The 19,593-nt window shown below is 46.7% G+C and overlaps 1 protein-coding gene across 1 annotated transcript in view; it reads left to right on the top strand.

Moving 5' to 3' along the window:
• Nucleotides 1-19,593, top strand: part of ADGRG4 (adhesion G protein-coupled receptor G4) — a 215,969-nt gene that overhangs the window by 59,522 nt on the left and 136,854 nt on the right. The gene's annotated exons all lie outside the window — the stretch shown is intronic.

The following is a 19,593-nucleotide window of genomic DNA, read 5'->3' as shown; positions in this document are numbered from 1 at the left end:
GGACCCCTATATAATGCCTGTCCCCTGTTTCTGCCCTGACCTGGAAAGCTCCTCAACCCTTCTGACATTCTAGGTTCAGACATGTTTAGACAAAGCAGTGCTTAACAAACCAATTACTGACCATGCAAAGTACACAGCACTGTATTGAATAACATTCAGAAATGACTTTGGGGTTTACAACTAGTTACAGCAATACAGACAGTTTAATGGACTATAACAGTAATAATAAGATATGAATGATATCAGCAGACTGAATATAACTAATATAACCAATATGCATAAGTGGTGCCTGTTGAGAGTGCAGCACTGGTTGTAGGGAAAGAGACTCAGAAGCCTGCCAGCTCCCTCTGGACCACTGCCACACTATAATTGGACCAAATGAATACCTTTGACAAGTATTTAGTATAGAGGTAGAGTGCCTCTTTAAGTAAACAATAAGTTATAGAAATTGTATTTTGTTTCGATTTGTTATTTAAATAATTTAGTTTAGTTAAATTTGTTTAATTTTGTTTTCAGAATTCTATTCTAATCTTATTTTCAAATTCAAACTTATTCTATTTTAATCTGAATTTCAGAAGACAGTTATATTCTTTCTGTATTATTTTATTATATTCTATTGTTTTTTTTTCTATTCTATTCTTTTCTATTCTGTTATTTTATTTTCTATTCTATTTGGTTCTAATCTATTTTATTTGAAATCTGAATTTCAGAAGACGGTTATATTATTTTTTTTGAAAGGTGTTTATTTTAGTTTTCACAACAAAAAAATACAAAGAAAACAGACTCACATTGCAGGCATGTAAGGCACTTATGGATATACCAAGTCAAGTATTCATTAATGGACAAAAGGCAGGTAGTCCAAGGAGAGAACAAAGAAAACCCCAACAACATTCACACACACATTCAAGCCCACAACACATATGACCCCATATCAACGGCACATTTTAAAAGTCTCCCTATGTAGCAGAGAGTTCCACACAAAACAATCCCTGGCCGATGTGTAGCCAACCATCAGATCACTGTTCCAAAGCTACATTAATGCCTAGAGACTCACTGAGTAAGTTGTGATGAAAGACTATCCCCCCAGAAATTCTCAGAGACATCCAGCCATAGTTGCCATATTTTGTTGAATTTCTAAGGGCATACCCTTCTTTTATATACCAATTTAAATTTGGGGAGAACCCCATGAACGCTAGGGAAGAAGGTGTGGGCTGAAAGAGGACCTACACCCTTCTAATGCAATAAGATGGTTTTACGTGCATAAAATAACAGTATACGTAAAAGTCCTAGCATGTGTACGAGGAATATAATCAATAAGAACTCCTATAAGTCCAACCGCTGGGGTATGAGGTATTGGCAGATGAAGCTTTTGGTCAAAAAAAGCAAATAGATCCTTCCAATAGGTTGAGATTCCAGAACAGCTCCAAAACATATGAAAAAAATTAGCAGCAATCAAATCACATCTAGAACATGCAATATCCTGACCCAGTCCCATCCGAACCAGCCTGACTGGTGTGTAGTGTAAGTGATGTATGAACTTAAAGTGGATCAATTGGTCAGCAGTGCTAATTATATCCTGAAAGCATATCTTGGTTTCCTCGTTCCAGTCCTCTTCAGAAAGCTCAGGTATTGACAGCCATTTGCGATGAGAGTTCTGGAAAGGATCAGCCCCCATAAACTGGAGGCGACCATAAAAGGTCGTCACCAACTTGGAGATTTCCGGAAATGATAAGAAGTCCTCTATAGAAGATTCAATGAGCTCAATGGTCAATGACCCAAACTGTGCCAGAATGGCTGGCATGTTGCAGTAAAAGATATTTAAAGAAGAACTTATTTTCAAGGCCATATTTATGTCTAAGTGTGTCAAAGGGTACCAAGGTATTGTCCTCAACTATATGAGAGGAATGAGTAACTCCAAATCGACCCCACCAGGGGTCAGGGAGATTAGGATTATTCCACAAGGGGGTCTGTGGAGACATACCCAGAGAGGCCTGTGTCAGAATCCCCCCCCCCCCAAGCCACAAAACTAACATTAGCAGGAGAAAATCTTGAGCCAATCTCCTTGACCTATGTAGCTCGTCCCTGAGAGGGAGGTGGAGCGTCCAAAAATGGCAGACAAAAGCACTGGGGAGGGAGTTTGGGGGTCAGCGTGTAACCAAGCATGGATGTAGGTGAGTTGGGAAGCAATAAAATAATTCCTTAGGTTTGGACATACCAGGCCTCCCACGGCCTTAGCTGTTTGCAATGATGACTTGGCTATACGAGACTGGCAATTCAGAAATAAGAAAGAAGGGGTGGAGTCCACTTGTGCAAAAAAAAAATTTGAGGAGAAAAACTTTGGAAGCATGAAAACAATATAAAAATTTTGGTAGGAAAATCATTTTGAAGATATTTATGCGGCCAATTAAATTGAGGGGTAATAACGCCCAGGTGCGATCTGTTTGACTATAGGAGTGATATTGAGTTCTTCATATTTAGAGAGATCACCATGTATTTGGATGCCTAGGTATTTAAAGGATGATGTTAATTGCAGACGTGATCTCTGTAGATATTCAGTGAGAATAGATGGGCCTATGGGAAATGCCCGAGATTTTTCCCAACCCACCTGAAGCCCTGAAGCTGCTCCACTACATGCAGCAGCTTAGTAAATAAGCTCTCTCTACCGTCAAAGTTTATAAGGGCATAGTCCGGGTAGAGAGAGAGATCTTCTCCTCTACTGAACCAGAGCGGATGCCTCGTATCTCTCACGTCTGCTTTACCGCCAGGGCCAAGGGCTCAATGGCCAGCTTGAACAGAAGTGGAAAGAGAGGGCACCCCTGCCTGGTACCCCTCTGCAAGGAAAATGACATTTTTTGTTAGTGCAGACTCTGGCCCACGGGTCAGCATATAATAGCCAAACCCACTGGAAAAAGTGAGAACCAAAACCCATCTATGCCATAGTTTTCCACAAGAAGAACCAACTCACAGTGTCAAAGGCTTTTAACACGTCTAAAGAGAGAATGAACCCACCACGTTTCGCAAGTGATGCACCAAGGACATGTAGTAATAGCCTGCGAATGTTATCAAAGTTGCTCTTGCCAGGCATAAAACTGGGTTGGTCCGGCGGTATGAGAGATAGAATAACCTTCTGAAGTCTGAGAGTGAGAATCTTCGCGAGTATTTTTGCATCATTGTTCAGGAGAGATATGGGACGATAGGACCCACATTACAGCCTATCCTTGTGAGGTTTGGGTATGACAACAATGAGTGCTTCATTCATAGAGTCAGGAAGTTTCCCCTTCTTATCCACCAATTTGCTGGCCAAAGACCAGAGCACATTCGGCACTGTGACGCCTTAACTGACAATTACACGGTCGTGCTACGTGGCTCCCAGACAAAAATTGACGTTCTTTTTTCACACAAATAGAGCTTTCTATTGGTGGTGTTTGATCACCTGTGCCGGTTTTATTTTTTTCGCTATAAACAAAAATAGAGCGACAATTTTGAAAAAAAAGCATTATTTTTTACTTTTTGCTATAATAAATATCCCCCAAAAATCTATATAAAAAAAGTTTTCCTTAGTTTAGGCCGATACATATTCTTCTACATATTTTTGGTAAAAAAATTGCAATAAGCGTTTATTGATTGGTTTTCACAAACATTATAGCGTCTACAAAATAGGGGTTCGTTTTATGCCATTTTTATTATTAATTTGTTTTTTACTAGTAATGGTGGTGATCTGCAACATTATGGCGGATACGTCGGACAATTTTGACAAATTTTTGGGACCATTGTCATTTTTACAGTGATCAGTGCTATAAAATTGCACTGATTACTGTAAAAATTACACTGTTGGTGAAGGGGTTAACCACTAGCTGGTTAGGGAGGGGTTAAGTGCATTCTGGGGAGTGATTCTAACTGTTAGGGGGAGGGGCTGTGTGTGACACATCACGGATTATAGATCCCAATCAGAGGGAGCTATGATCAGTGACAGTGTTGCTAGACAGAACGAGGAGATGCTTGTTTGCCAGCTCTGCCATTCTGCCGACGTAAATCTACATGCGGCGGTCAGCAAGCGGTTAAGAGAGTCCTGGAATGTTTTAAGAATCCTAGGAGCCAAATTCTCTATATGTGCCTGGCACCATTCGGAGAAGGGACTATCTAGACCCGGAATTTTACTAGTTGGAAATAAACGTATGGCCGTAGTTACCTCCTCTAACATGATAGGTTTATCTAAGAGGAGTTGCTGGGGGGTACTAAGTGCTGGGAAGTCAAGTGATTCAAAGAAACCCATAAAGGTTTGCTCGAGAGGTATAGCCGTATCCTCATATAACCTTCTATAGAATTCTGAAAATATTTGGTTGATAGTCATTGCGTCAGAGGTAGTTGACCCATCTAGGAATTGAATTTCAGAAATCGAACTGTCCTGAAAGTCCGTGTGGGCGAGATACGCAAGTAGCCTACTGTTGTTCCCCCCATGCTTGTGAATACGAGCAGAGAGGTACAATTGTTGCTTCTTAGTCAAAACTACCATATGAAGCTGCAGCGCCAGATGAGCGTCCGTCAGTATATCACGAGTCTCAGAGGACGGGTTACCAGTTCGATGGGAGCGTGCCTCATCCAATACTTTTTGGAGAGCCTCCTGCGAGGCACAACCAACAAATCTATATTGCTTAATATGTGAGATATAGGAACTCCTAACCACCACCTTAAATGCATCCAGGGCCCCTGGCTGCAGAGTCAGAATTAGAAGACCAGTAGTTGGCCATATCAGTTGGAATGGACTCAAGTAATTCTGGCGTGGAGATCCAGAGTGAGCTGAGTCTCCAAGCCCAAAACTAGGGTCTATGGCCCAAAGTCAAACCCACCTGTACTATGGAATGATCACACATTGTCTGGGACAGCTATGCTATGGACTGAACACTGGGCAAAAGGTCACCCGTGGCCAGTGCATAGTCCAATCTGGAATAGGGCAGCATAGGATCTGGACTGGCAGGAGAACACCTTGTGCTACTTCCAGCTCCATAGATCCAAATATCCATAGGTATCACAGCACACACAAAACAATTTAGATTCAGATTGTAGAGGCTTCAACCTATCTAATGTAGGCTGAAACACAGAATTAAAATCCCCAAGAATGAGCATAGGACAGCTAGGTAATGAGGTAAAATGTACACTTAGTTCAGCAAACACTGCAGCCGTGACCAGGGGACAAGTAGACCGTGACCAACAGGAGGGGAATCCAGTATATAGTCACATGTAAAATAATATACTGCACCTTAGTATCCAAGATAACCTGATGACATGGGAATGGTATCCCTTTACAGATTAGAATCGCAAACCCGCGAATGTACTGTAGTTATAATAGGTAGAGTGGTAATTATGAGCCACCGAATGTTTTTTTTCAGAGCCAAAATCCTATAACCTATGAGATGAGTTTCCTGGAGACACAGGACATGTGAATTATGCTGCTTCAGGGCCTCGACTACAGAGGCTCTTTTAAGTTTGGAATTCAGTCCGTGGACATTCCATGAACAAATATTTACTGTGGACATAGGGTAGACATTAAAACCCATAGGGCAGGAGGGAAGAGGGAAGGGGTTGGAGACAAATAAGTCTCCCCAACTCCGGCCACAGCTACAGAGGATCTAGAGGGTCGCGGTGGTGCACAAACATACATACACACATACAACATACACACAACAGCAAAACTATGTACAGTAGCATAATCATTACCCAATAAGGGTAGCATAACCCCTGCCCAGTTCCAAAAAGGGGGAGTGGGCTTATACCCTGAACTTGTAACATGCATGGGGCGCATGGCCGACAACAGAAAACAAAAATATCAGAAAAACAAAATAGTGTTCAACAAAAAAATTAAGGGGTAGAATAGTCCTTGGTAAGGAGTAACAAAAGGACAAGGGCAAAGGGCAGGAAGAGAAAAACAAATCAACTTTTCCAGCTTAGTGGGCGGACATCCATCAGGCAGGTGGCTTAGGGGGGTGAGGTAATGATTCCTACCAAGATGAAACATCTTGGTGGGACTGGAAGAAGTGAACCGTCCCTTGATGAGTAACTCAGAGGGTAGCAGGGAACAGCATGAAGTACTGGATATCCTGCTCCCAGAGTTTCTGCTTGACATGCTGATAACTGGCTCTTCGATTGCAGACTGTTGAAGAATAATCAGGGAACAGGGACACCACAGCATTGTTGATCCGGAGATTTCCGTTCTTCCTGACTACCCACCAAAAGGGAATCACAAACCCTGTAATTAAGGAGACGAATCATCGTCGTACATAGAGGGTGACCCTCAGGAAAGGGACGCCCAGGGACTCGGTGGGCCCTCTCAATCACAAGCAAGGGGAGAGTTGATTGCGGCCAAATTCTTGTTCAAGCTAGCTTTCCAGGAAGGCTACAGGGTCAGATTCCTCCACCTGCTCTGGGAGACAAAACAGACGCAGATTATTCCTGCGGAGATGGTTCTCTAGCTCATCCACCTTATCCTTCAACGTTGCAATCTTCCCCCCATAGGTATCACATTTGGGCAGGATGGGGTTAATGGCGTCCTCCATGTTGCTAATACATTGCTCAGACTCAGTAACCTGGCCACGAATCTTTTGCATGTCCTGCCGCTTTATTGTTAAGTCAATCTTTAGGCCATCCACCTTCACCATAAGGTTTGTGTGGTTTACCTTAATGATAGCAAGAACCTTCGACAGTGTAGGCCCCTTGCCATCATCCATGCAATTCTCGCCCAAGGCTGCCTACGGGGACACGGCCGGGGGGGTCTGTAATCCCAGGGGAAGGGTGGAGGGGAAGCGTCCTGGCCGTCCACAAAGAGATCAGGAGTAGAGGCTGGCGATGCACTAGGCCCATGGAAGGAATGTTACGGCGACCATTTTGGCAGGAGCGGGTGGTGATGCTCATTGTGGCCGGAGGTTGCTTCTTCCCTCGCTGCTTTCCCATCCACCAAAATGACTCCCTAGGGTGCGGAAATCATCATTGCCAGAGTAGACGTGATTAGAATCGAGTTTTACTCATGGACCAGAATGGTTTAGGATGGTAGAAGGAGAGACCAGAGCTGTACAGAAACGCAACTGATCACATCCCATGCTAGGCCACGCCCAGACGGTTATATTCTTTCTATTTTACTCTTTTCTGTTCTATTGTTTTTCTATTCTATTCTTTTACATTCTAATCTTTTCTATTGCAATTTAAATTTATTCTATTTGACATTCGAATTTCAGAAGGCAGTTATATTCTTTCTATTTTATTCTATTCTATCAGTTTTTTCTATTCTTTTATTTTCCAATATGTTCTATTATTTTCTTTTGTATTCTAAACGATTCTATTCTAATTCATATTCATTCTATTTGAAATTAGAATTTCGAAAAACGGCTATATTCCTTCTATTTTATTTTATTCTAGTCTATTCCTTCTTATTATATTCTATTATTTTCTATTCTATCCTAATCTATACTATTCTATTTTCTATTCACTTATCTTCTATTTTATTATATCCTTTTATTTTCTATTCTATTCCATTTTGTCCTATTATTTTATTTTCTATTCTGTTCTGTTTTATGCTATTCTTTTTTAGAGATGGCCTTGCGGTTCGGCTGACGGTTGGTTCGCGGCAAATTTTGCTTGTTCGCGATTTGCCAAACCAGCGGACTTCTGGCGCTGTTCGCGGCGGCCATATTTGTTTACATTGTGAAGAACTTTGACCCATAACACATCCATCATGGGGTACCGGACAGCCAATTGAGACATTTCAGCACATGGACAATTGGACATACCATATAAATAGACCTGATCTGGCGCCCATTTTACATTCTGTCTTTTGTCAGTGTAGGGACAGGATGCTGTGTGGAGCAGGGACAGTTAGTTTAATCACTAGCTATTACTATTAGGTCCACAAAGGTCCTTTTAAGGACTGGTATAGGTGTACAGTATATAGGGTTGTAATACACTTAGAATATACTTTCTTTCAAAGATACAAAGTATATTCTGGTGCACTGCTGCTGACTGCTGTGCTGCTGATTTTTGAGTGCACTGCTGACCGATTCTGCAGCTGTCTTTTGTCAGTGTAGGGACAGGTCACAAACGTCCTTTTAAGGACTGGTATAGGTGTACAGTATATAGGGTTGTACACGTATAATATACTAATATACTTTCAAATATAGAAAGCATGTTATACTTGACTGCTGAGCTGATTGCTGCCCGATTCTGCAGCTGTCTTTTATCAGTGTAGGGACTGAGGGACAGTTTGGTGTTTGGAGCAGGGACAGTCTGCAAATCACTAGCTACTAGGTCCACAAAGGTCCTTTTAAGGACTGGTATAGGTGTACAGTATATAGGGTTGTACACGTATAGCATACTTTTTTTCAAATATAGAAAGCATATTATACTTGACTGCTGTGCTGCTGAGCTGATTGCTGCCCGATTCTGCAGCTGTCTTTTATCAGTGTAGGGACTGAGGGACAGTTTGGTGTTTGGAGCAGGGACAGTCTGCAAATCAGTAGCTACTAGGTCCACAAAGGTCCTTTTATGGACTGGTATAGGTGTACAGTATATAGGGTTGTACACGTATAACATACTTTCTTTCAAATATAGAAAACATATTATACTTGACTGCTGAGCTTATTGCTGCCCGATTCTGCAGCTGTCTTTTATCAGTGTAGGGACTGAGGGACAGTTTGGTGTTTGGAGCGGGGACAGTCTGCAAATCACTAGCTACTAGGTCCACAGAGGTCCTTTTAAGGACTGGTATAGGTGTACAGTATATAAGGTTGTACACGTATAACATACTTTTTTCAAATATAGAAATTATATATTATAGTGCACTGCACACTTGGTTGAGTGGCTCACTCAGCCTAAAGCCGCGTACACACGGGCGGATTGTCTGTCCAACTTAGTCCGCTGAACAGTGTTTCAGCGGACAATCCGCTCGTGTGTGGGCTTCAGCGGACTTTTTCAGCGGACAGTCTGACGAACAAAGTCTTACGGAATTTCCGTAAGACAGTCCGTTCAAACTTGGTTTTGTCCGTCCAAACTTGGTTTCAGCGGACAGTCCACTCGTGTGTAGGCAAGTTGGACGAACTAAGTATGGCGCATGCTCAGAAAGGGTTTACACGGCCGAAGGTCGCATTGCAGTGTATAGGACGTCGTTTTTCTAGTCCCGTCGTACGTGCTGTACACGTCATCACGCACGCTTTCAGCGGACTGTCTGCTCATCGTGTGTGGTCAAGTCCGTTCATGCAAATTTTGAACGGACTGTCTGTCGGATTGTCTGCCGAACTTAGTTGGGCAGACAATCCGCCCGTGTGTACGCGGCCTTACTCTTCTGCACCCTCCTCATCCTCTCAATCTGCACCCTCTTCTTAACTCTCTGCTGTTTGCAACCCCGAAGACACTACCACCAACACCATCACCACCACCATATACCCTCCGCTTGAGTCATAGGAATTATTTTCCAATCCATCACAAGACATTGCTGATGCGCAGCCACTCTTGGCATTGGATCAGGAAGAGGAGGTAGCAACAACCGCCACTCAGCAGTCTGACGACAGTACCCAGATCAGCCCAAGGAGGAGGTTGGTCCCTGGTGTTGCTGCCTACTCCGAGATCTCCAATTATAGTGGTAGGGAAGGTGACGTCGATGATGACGTGTCTAGTGATGCCACGTGGGTGCCCACAAGAGAGGAAGAGGAGGGGAGTTCAGAGCAAGATATGGACCAGCAGATAGGGAGGAGAAGCAGGCGGAACTTAGATTGCACAGGAGGGACAAAGCAGACTGCTAATGTATCAGGAGCGAGGCATCAACCATGTATGGTCACACCTGACGGTCCCAGGACACCGGCACCTGGCTCCGCAGTGTGGGCTTTTTTTAACGTGTCCGCTGCTGACAATAGTGTTGCCATCTGCAGCCTTTGCAGTCAACGCATAAATCGCAGTAAGCCCAACACTCACCTAGGGACGACCACCTTAAGAAGGCACATGAGCTGCCATCACCAAGCCCAGTGGGAGCAACAGAACTCACAAAGCCACACTCCAGGCTCTCACCATCCAGCCTCATCTTCTACTTCTCCTTCTCCTCTCTCCTCACAATTAACCTCCACTCCACCATGCCATCCTCACCTTTTTCTGGAAAAAGGCAGGCTTCCGTGGGCCAAATGTTCGAGCTTAAAAAAATGATGACTCCGGCTAACCCTCTTGTCCAATGTTTGATGGCTGGCTTGTCAGAACTGATAGCCCGCCAACTGCTGCCATATAAACTGGTGGACTCGGAGGCCTTTCGAAAATTTGTGCCCATTGGAACACCACAATGGAAGGTCCCAGGAAAGAAGTACTTCTCACAGAAGGGCTTCCCAGAGCTATATGGCCATGTTCAGCGGCAAGTGAATGTATCTTTGGCACACAGTGTCGGTGCCAAGATACATCTGACCACAGACACGTGGTCTAGCAAACACGGGCAGGGAAGGTATATAACTTTTACTGTCCACTGGGTGAACCTTCTGATGGCCGTCAAACATGTAACCCGTGGCACCCGTGTAGATTTGGTTTTACCGCCATGGATTGCATGCAGGCCTGCCTCTTCTTCTCCTCCTCCTACTCCATCCTCCTCCCTCTTCTCATCAGCCGACTCATCCTTTTCCACTGCTAGCGTCTCTTCCGCTGCGCCGCCCAAGCTCCCCAGAACCTATTTGACATGCCAGGTGAGACATTGCCATGCTGTGCTGCGTCTGTTGTGCCTGGAAGCCAAGAGCCACACTGGCCCTGCACTCCTTTCAGCTTTGCGTTCACAGTCAGATCAGTGGCTAACACCACTCAATTTGACAGTTGGTAAAGTGGTGTGTGACATCAGTGCCAATCTTCTTAGCGCATTGAAACAGGGCAAAATTACACACGTGCCATGCATGGCACACGTCTTAAACTTGGTCGTGCATCGATTCGTTGTCAAATACCCTGGGGTCCAGGACATCTTGCGGCAGGCAAGGAAGATCTCGGCCCATTTCAGAAGATCTTACACGGCCATGGCTCACCTTGCTGGCATTCAGCGGCGACACAATCTGCCGGTCAGACATCTTATTTGCGATTGCCCGACGCTATGGAACTCAACCTTCTATATGCTTGATAGGCTGCTCCAACAGAAACGTGCAGTTAACGACTACCTGTACGAACTCTGCAGCAGAACAGGTTCTGGGAGATTGTTTTTTTCTCTGCGCCAGTGGCTGCTCATGCGCGCTGCATGCAGACTTCTGTTACCATTTGATGAGATCACCAAACTGGTCAGTCGCAGCCATGGCGCTATCAGTGACATCGTACCTTATGCCTTCTTTATGGAGCGTGCATTGTGTCGTGTCATTGATCAAGCCGTGGAGGAACAGGAGCAGGAAGATGAGGAAGTCGCAATGCTGGAGGAATTCCCAGAGGGGGCTACTCTATCTGAGACAAGTCAACAACAGGAGTCTGAAAAGGAGTCAGAGGAGGATGGTGCCGGAACGGATGAGGAGGAGCAAGAAGAGCATGCTTTAAACCTTTCTGGGACCCCTGTTGTTGTGCGTGGATGGGGAGAGGAGAACAAGGAGGACGAAATTATCCTGAATGATGAGCAGGAGCCTGGCCACCACACCACTTCCAGTTTAGTGCAAATGGGAGCCTTCATGCTCCAGTGTTTTAACAGGGCCCCTCGTATAAAAAGCATAAAGGTCAAGGACCAGTACTGGGTGGCAACATACTTAGACCCCCGGTACAAGCACAAAATGGCGGAAATGTTACCACCGTCACAGAGGGCTGTCAGAATGGAGCACTTACAGGCCTTGCTTTCGAGAAATGCTGCATTCTGCTTTTGCGTGCGCTGGCAGAGGAGGAATTCCCACTCCCAGAGAAAGAGTTGCGGGTACCAATCCAACAGCGCCTGCAAGAAGAGGGTGGTTTGAAGATGTGTTGGTGACTTCTGATATGAGGTCATTCTTTCAGCCGACCCATCGACAGGTCTCATCCGGATCCAGCATCAGGGAACGCCTAGACCGACAGGTGTCCGACTACATTGGGTTAACGGCCGATGTGGACGCTCTGAGGAGTGATGAAGCCTGGACTACTGGGTGGGCAGGCTTGACCTCTGGCCAGAGCTTGCCCAATTTGCAATGGAACTGTTGGCTTGCCCCTCGTCCTTTGTCCTGTCCGAAAGGACGTTCAGCGCAGCAGGGGGGATCGTGACTGATAAGCGCACTCGCCTAGCTCACAACAGTGTTGACTACCTCACATTTCTAAAAATGAATGAGGCATGGATCTCGGAGGAATTCAACACATGTGACCAGTAGACCATGTATATGCATAACTCTATAAATAATTTATTTAATCAAGCACACGGACCTTTTCTTTCTACCTTCCTTCTACAAAAAAAGCACACCATACTATATGCCCATACCCTCCTGTTTGAAGAGGTTGAGCGGTGTCATATTTTTGGATGAGTAGAGTTGCTGGTATCAGTGCTGCTGTCAGTGATCTCTATCTTGGTGCTGGTTTCAGTGCTCTCTCTCTATCTCGGTGCTGGTGTGATGTCAGTGCTCTCTATCTCGGTGCTGGTGTGGTCTCAGTGCTCTCTATCACGGTGCTGGTGTCAGTGCTCTCTATCACAGTGCTGGTGTGGTGTCAGTGCTCTCTATCTCGCTGCTGGTGTCAGTGGTCTCTCTTTATCTCGGTGCTGGCGTCAGTGCTCTCTATCACGGTGCTGGTGTCAGTGCTCTCTATCTCGGTGCTGGCGTCAGTGCTCTCTATCTCGGTGCTGGTGTCAGTGCTCTCTATCACGGTGCTGGTGTCGGTGCTCTCTATCACGGCGCTGGTGTCAGTGCTCTCTATCACAGTGCTGGTGTCAGTGCTCTCTATCTCGGTGCTGGTGTCAGTGTTCTCTATCTCGGTGCTGGTGTCAGTGCTCTCTATCTCGGTGCTGGTGTCAGTGCTCTCTATCACGGTGCTGGTGTAGTGCTCTCTATCACGGTGCTGGTGTAGTGCTCTCTATCACGGTGCTGGTGTAGTGCTCTCCATCACGGTGCTGGTGCCAGTGCTCTCTATCACGGTGCTGGTGTCAGTGCTCTTGTCATGGTTGTCCCGGTAATCCAATGGCATATGGGAGACCTGCCTGCAGAATCCCCATGCTAAGAACTAACCAGTATCCATGGGCGCGCGTTCGCACAAACGGACGCACGCGGGTGCGCGTTGGTACGAACGGGCCCACGCGGGTGCGCGATGGTACGAACGGGCTCACGCGGGTGCGCGATGGTACGAACGGGCGCACGCAGGTGCGCGGGGTCACGAACGGGCGCACGGTTACACGCGGGTGCGCGAAGACACGCCGTTCGACCATTTTTGGCGCCCAAAGTGATACTTAAAGGAACCTGTCACTGTGCCTCCTTGCTGTCCAGTCTACAGCGTATCCGGTGATCCTGCTATCTGCTACCTAGTTGTCTTGATTCCTGTTTACCCGGCCTGTTCCTGATGACGTCAGGATTCGGAGATCAGTGGAAGAGTGCCTTTCGCACACGTTTCGGGCATTTTGAATATTTGGTTATGCCTTTTGGTCTGTGCAATGCCCCTGCCACTTCACTTTGTGAACGATATTTTCAGAGACTATCTTGACCTATTTGTTATTATCTAGCTAGATGATATTCTGATCTTTTCCTCCTCCCTGGCTGAACATCGGGAACACGTTAGAAACGTTTTATCGCGGCTCCGTCTTCTCGGTTTATATGCCAAGCCAGAAAAGTGTATCTTCGAGCAACGAAGTATCCAGTTCCTTGGCCTGACCATCTCGGTGGAAGGCATTGAAATGGACCCCCAGAAGGTTTCTGCCATCCGGGATTGGCCCGCTCCTACTGACAGAAAAGGGATCCAACGGTTTGTGGGCTTCGCGAACCTCTACAGGAAGTTCATAAAGGGGTTCTCCACCATCATTTTCCCCATCACAGGATTGACCAAGCAGGGCCTGAAGTTCCAGTGGACTCCTGAAGCTCAAGCGGCCTTTACTAATTTGAAAGACTTGTTCATTTTGGCTTCAGTCCTAAATCACCCGACTCAACCCTGCCATACATCCTGGAGGTCGATGCCTCTGAGATAGCGGTTGGGGCAGTACTCTCTCAGAGACAAGGACCTAAATCCCTTCTGCACCCAGTCGCGTTCTTTTCTCGCAAACTATCTGAGGCAGAGAGTAACTATGACGTTGGAGATCGGGAACTATTGGCAATCAAGGCGGCTCTCGAGGAATGGCGCTATCTTCTGGAAGGAGCAGCCCACCCGATCCTCATTTATACTGACCACAAGAATCTGGAATACCTGAAGACTGCCAAGAGACTGAGACCACGACAGGCCAGGTGGGCACTCTTTTTCACCAGATTCTTATTCCATATTACCTATCGCCCCGGGTCAAAGAACACCAAGCCTGACGCCTTGTCACAAATGTATAGTGAACCTGAAGCTCCTTCGTCCCCAGATACCATCCTGTCCTCAGGAAACTTCCTCCTGCTCCAAGGGGACTTGCTGTCCCAAATCAAGCAAGCTTCCGCTAGTGCTGTTTTCCCGCCTGATACCACTCTACTGGCTAAGGATGATCTCTTTTGGTATGAGGACAAGATTTACGTTCCCCAGGAGGTACGAGTTTCGGTTCTTAGCTCTTGTCACGACCACTTGCTGGCTGGCCATTTTGGAGTGCATAAGACCTCTGAACTACTTCAACGCATGTTCTGGTGGCCACAGTTAAAGAACTGTAAGGAGTATGTAGAGGCATGTGTTACCTGCATCAAGAACAAGGGCAGCAAGTCTAAGGCTTGGGGTCTGTTGAAGCCGCTACCCGTCCCGGAGAGACCTTGGCGGATGATTTCCATGGACTTCATTGTCGAGCTGCCACCTTCGGAAAATTGTTCCACAATCTTTGTAGTGGTGGATAGATTATCTAAGATGGCCCACTTCCTGCCAATGAAGGGCACTCCTTCGCCGCGGTGACGGCCAAGATGTTCATCAGGGAGATAGTGAGACTCCATGGCATCCCCGCGAATATCACGTCGGATCGGGGAGTGCAATTCACTTCCAAGTTCTGGAGGGCACTTTGTGGGGCCCTGAAGATTGACCTCTGTTTCTCCTCTGCCTATCACCCCCAAACCAATGGCCAAACTGAGAGAACAAATCAGACGCTGGAACAGTATTTGCGTTGCTTTTCCTCGTTTTCACAGGATGATTGGGCTCCTCTTCTACCCCTTGCCGAATTTGCGTACAAAAACTCTGTTCACTCTGCCACGAAACAATCCCCGTTTTTTGCGAATTACGGTTTCCATCCTCTGTTCCTGTCCAACAATCTCCCAGAATGTCCGATACCAGCTGTCCAAGAAAACCTCAACTTTTTCAAGTCAAACAATAGGCTTTTGCAGGAGACCATGACAAGAACTCAGAACTACAATAAAGAGGTGATCGACAGGAAAAGAAGGGGGGAACTTGATCTCAAGGTTGGGGATCAGGTTTGGTTATCCACCTTGAACTTGAAGCTGTCTTGCCCGTTCAATAAATTGGGTCCAAGATTTGTGGGTCCCTTTCCGATTGTAAGGAAGGTGAATAATGTGGCATATGAGCTGAAGTTACCAGAATCATTTCGGATTCATCCGGTTTTTCACGTGGCTTTACTCAAACCAGCTGTTCCAGATTCCTTTGCCAATCGGAAGGTCGGTCCCCCTGAACCTGTGATCGTCGATGGTGAAATCGAATACAAGGTAGAATCCATCTTAGACTGCAGGAGAAGACGCAACCAAATCCAATTTCTGGTGAAGTGGAAGGGGTACGGGCCTGAGGAAAATTCCTGGGAGCCAGAGTCCAATATCCATGCCAGGAGATTGAATCTTGCCTTTGAGAGGTCCCATCCGGGTAAGATGGCACAGTTGGGCATCCGGAGGCTGCCCCTTGGGGGGGGCAATGTCATGGTTGTCCCGGTAATCCAGTGGCATATAGGAGACCTGCCCGCAGAATCCCCATGCTAAGAACTAACCAGTATCCATGGGCGTGCGTTGGCGCGAACGGACGCACGCGGGTGCGCGTTGGTACGAACGGGCGCACGCGGGTGTGCGATGGTACGAACAGGCGCACGCAGGTGCGCGATGGTACGAACGGGCGCACGCAGGTGCGCGATGGTACGAACGGGCGTACGCGGGTGCGCAATGATACGAATGGGCGCACGTGGGTGTGCGAGGTCACGAACGGGCGCACGACGTGTTTTGGCGTGTTTTTGCCGCCCAGGGGGCTACTTAAAGGAACCTGTCACTGTGCCTCCTTGCTGTCCAGTCTACAGCGTGTCCGGTGATCCTGCTATCTGCTACCTAGTTGTCTTGATTCCTGTTTACCCAGCCTGTTCGTGACGACGTCTGCTTGCTGCCTGCCACCGACCTTCGGCTTGTCTGACTACGCTTTTGCCTCTCCCTCGGTACCGTTGCTGCCCGCCTGCTATTGACCCGGCTTGTACCTTCGACCCCCTTCTGCCACCTGCTGTACCAGCCTGACCGCTGAGTGCCTTCTGCCACCTGCTGTTCCAGCCTGACCACTAAGTGCCTTCTGCCACTTGCCGTTCCAGCCTGACCGCTGAGTGCCTTCTGCCACCTGTTGTTCCAGCCTGACCGCTGAGTGCCTTCTGCCACTTGCCGTTCCAGCCTGACCGCTGAGTGCCTTCTGCCACCTGCTGTTCCAGCCTGACCGCTGAGTGCCTTCTGCCACCTGCTGTTCCAGCCTGACCGCTGAGTGCCTTCTGCCACCTGCTGTTCCAGCCTGACTGCCGAGTGCCTGCTGACCCAGCGCTCCTGTGGTTCTTCCGCTTCCCCAAAGGTCCGGACCAGTCCTGCACCAGCTTGGCATTTGTGCACTCTGAACTCTTGAGTCCCTGTCTCCACTCCCAGGGGTTCTCGAGCCAGAGACTTACGAGAGGCCACTCCCTGCATTCTGGGCTCCTATACCAGGTACGTGACAGCTCTCTATCATGGTGCTGGCGTCAGTGCTCATTATCACGGTGCTGGTGTCAGTGCTCTCTATCTCGGTGCTGGTGTCACTTGTAGTGCACAGTATAAATGCCTTTAGTAAACCAACCCCACAGTCTTACCCTGGTCTGCACATGCTCAGTTGCCCTCTATTTTACGGCACTGTGCCGAAAACTTAGAGTCCAATCTGCTTACAGCCTAGGATTTACTGCTGTTTAGAAAATCTGTGCTTTAGCAAAATAGCAGCCTCCAGCAAGAAGAATCAAGAACAACACTAGAGGCAATTTACAGCACACACTAATTTTGGTAGCATAATTATTGTAGCGCCAGCTCCTGAAGAGCATGCGCTATGTGTTTTTTCTATTTAAAAATCCTAGAACCGCAGTTTGGTTTTGGTCTTAATTATACCAAATTATGGTTTCAGTACCAGTCTAGCTGGATTGCATTGGGTTCTGCTTGGCCACAGGTGTCGCTGTCACTTCTGGCAAGTGTGAGAACGCAGTTTAGCTAGACGCATTAAGTGCCATTCTTTCTCAGAACCAGCCCAGTGGGAGTGTCATCCTGCTGTGCATTCTGGGAGAGGGTACTTAAGGTACTGACATCATGTGCTTCTGGGTTCCGGTCCAGAAGATCTTTCTGTCCATTTGGTCCTGGTCCTCCTGACCAGCCCCCATGGCTCTCATGGCCTGGGGTGCGGATCCATCCAATTCCGAGTCTCTGGGCTGGCTAGCCCGAGTCAAAGCAACTGGAAGGAGGATTCAAAGGTGGTCCGGTGCCGTCTCATCTGTGGAGAGGTTCAGCATCTGAAGAAGCAACCAGGGGAGGACACTTTGGTAGAAGGCCACGCATAAGGCTGGTTTCTCAGAAAGAGCCTGGATACTTAGATGAAAGACACCAATTGAATCAACACTTGTACGGTATTGCCGGACCGGCTGCAAGATACTGGTACCGTATGAGGGCTCTCTAAATTTGTCTACATCCTTCAGTTACAAGTGTTCTACAACAAGTCTGTGGCAGAGACTTTATTCAACAAGTGTTCTACGATAAGTCTGTGGCAGACTTTATTCAACAAGTATTCTAAAACAAGTCTGTGGCAGAGACTTTATTCAACAAGTGTTCTACAACAAGTTTGTGGCAGAGACTTTGTTTAAGCGTTCTACATGCAAGTCTATGGCAGAGGCTTTGCTTTATTCGAACACTCTATCAGCTGCTAGGCCTAGTGAGAGGAGGTCTATCCAGTAGCTGTGAGAATCCAGTTGTGAGTGGCCATTCTCTGGATTTCTATAGTTAGAGACTTCCTATCTTGAACAGTTCCAAGAGTACCTGAACTTTTTACCTAAACCATCTATCCTTCATTAAGAGACTGTGTTTTGTCTACCCTTTTTTGCAAATAAAAATCCCAAAAGTGGATCCAGTGTCAGTCTCTGCAGTTCTTTGGGCCATCTACCTCAGGAAACCCCTAGACGCACACGAGGTCAAGAAGGTAACGGTAGGCCCAACAAAACCAGCCGCTCCTTCAGGGGTCAGTGCTACATTATTAACCACTTTCAGACCGGACCAATTTGCTGGTCAAAAACCAGACCACTTTTTGCGATTCGGCACTGCGTCGCTTTAACTGACAATTGCGCGGACGTGCGACGTGACTCCCAAACAAAATTGACGTCCTTTTTTTCCCACAAATAGAGCTTTCTTTTGGTGGTATTTGATCACCCCTGCGGTTTTTATTTTTTGCGCTATAAACAAAAATAGAGCGACAATTTTGAAAAAAACGCATTATTTTTTACTTTTTGTTATAATATATATCCCCCAAAAATATATAAAAAAACATTTTTTTCCCTCAGTTTAGGCCGATACGTATTCTTCTACATATTTTTGGTAAAAAAAATCGCAATAAGCGATTATTGATTGGTTTGCACAAAAGTTATAGCGTTTACAAAATAGGGATAGTTTTATAGCATTTTTATTAATAATTTTTTTATTATTTTTTTTTTACTAGTAATGGCGGCGATCAGCGATTTTTATTGTGACTGCGACATTGTGGGGGACCCATCGGACATTTTTGACACATTTTTGGGACCATTGTCATTTATACAGTAATCACTGCTATATAAATGCAGTGATTCCTGTGTAAATGACACTGGCAGTGAAGGGGTTAACCAGTGGGTGGCAGTGTAGGGGTTAAGTGTTCCTAGGGGCGTGTTACTAACTGTGGGGGGGGTTGGGCTTTCATTTAGTGAACACTGATCTCTACTCCAATCACATGGAGCAGAGATCAGCGTCACTAGTTGCTAGGCAGAATGGAGAAATGTTGTTTACAACGGCATGCCCGCGGCGATCGAGTCCGCGGGTCCCGCGACCGGACTCACGGGGGTCCCGACCAGCGCGGGAGCGCGCCGCCGCCGGCGCGCTCCCGATGGCAGGGCGGCAAATTTAAAGGGACGTACATGTACGCCCATTTGCCTGCCCGTGCCATTCTGTCGACGTACATCGTCGTGCGCTGGTCGGCAAGTGGTTAATGTGGAATCTATGTTCCTTGTTAAAGAACAATTTTCTTTATCAGTGTGTTATGGGTAAAGTTCTGCTTTAACCACTGGCTGACTGCGCTATA

The sequence above is a fragment of the Lithobates pipiens genome, unplaced genomic scaffold, assembly GCF_037356315.1.
Source record: "Lithobates pipiens isolate NorthernLeopardFrog02 unplaced genomic scaffold, aLitPip1_a1.2 Scaffold_1, whole genome shotgun sequence".
In the NCBI taxonomy this organism is placed as follows: domain Eukaryota; kingdom Metazoa; phylum Chordata; class Amphibia; order Anura; family Ranidae; genus Lithobates; species Lithobates pipiens.
Note: the sequence above shows the minus strand (reverse complement) of the source record. Positions and strands in the feature narration are given on the sequence as shown.